Consider the following 1,309-nt stretch of genomic DNA (forward strand, 5'->3'; position numbering starts at 1 on the left):
TACCTGAATTCCTCCAGGTGCGAAGAATGAAAATCATAGAATTTCATTAGATCTTGACCTTTACTTATTGGGTAATGTAGCTGGTTTTCTGCAAACTAAGGGATTTTTATGTTTCTTTTACCAAGACATCAGTTTGTACTGCTAAAGACCATCGTCTTCTGGATGTTTTTGCTTCTCTACACAAAAACCCTAAAATTAAAAAAAAAGCTTGTCAACTGACTGGATGTCAAATGGCTTGATGACAACCAAACACATAAAGAAAAGGCTGCCCAGGATATGTTGAAGGTGAAAAGTTGGTAGTTAGTGATAGTTAGTTGAAAGAGCTGGGTTCAGTTATTTCTTTTCAGGAAACCAGCATGGATGGATATGTGGACTGATTAATTAATGGAAGAACAAAAACTAGTTCTAAGTTAGTTTTTTCCAGCAGAGTTTAAACTGAAAAATCTATTATTATTCAATTGTCATTCTTGGAAGTATTTTGTATTTCTATAAATGATCACATTGCAAGAATACAGCTTATCCTCACAAAATAATGTATTTTTATTGTTTTGATTCTGAACCATTGTTCAGTCATTATAGGACTTCATAAAAGCTGTATAGAATAATTATGTTGACTGGAATTTATACAAATACTGATAAATTGTGTTGTAAACAGCATCTATGCACATTGTTTCAAGCTAAATCTATAAATGTCATGCTGTGAAATTATATTTTATATCCAACAATGTTTATAAACAAAAAAGCTAACTGTGTTCATAAATCAAATTGGAATAACAGTTGAGAATTATGACATTAGCTGTGCATTTAGTAGAAATTGCAAGACAGAAATTGAGACAAAATGGTAAAGAGGTGAAAACAATGAAAAGTTCATGCTCCTCCTTGTTTGCTTAAGTGTTAAGGCTACAAATGTTCACTCTAAAATAATTTAGGTATGTTTGATTTTTATAGTGCTCATCCCAATATTTAATTTGATTTATAGCTTCATTTTGACCCCCTGATGTAGGCTATTCTTTTTTGTTTTTTCACCCAAAAGGCTCTGGGGGTATATCAATTTCAAATTACATTTTAAGACCAATTATTGAAAAAAATTTAATATTTTTTTCAAAATTCCCTTCAGGCAGAAGAAGAGGACATTGATGTTTGCATGAGCAGACACTGAGGTTCATTGTCAGTTACATTTCCTGTCCCACCCCCCCTCCAAGATAAAACGACCCCCTACTTCATCTGATGAGGTATCTTCACCCACAAATATTGCACACACACACACACACACACACACACACACACACACACACACACACACACACAC

Source organism: Austrofundulus limnaeus, unplaced genomic scaffold, assembly GCF_001266775.1.
Source record: "Austrofundulus limnaeus strain Quisiro unplaced genomic scaffold, Austrofundulus_limnaeus-1.0 Scaffold1320, whole genome shotgun sequence".
NCBI classification, from domain to species: Eukaryota; Metazoa; Chordata; class Actinopteri; order Cyprinodontiformes; family Rivulidae; genus Austrofundulus; species Austrofundulus limnaeus.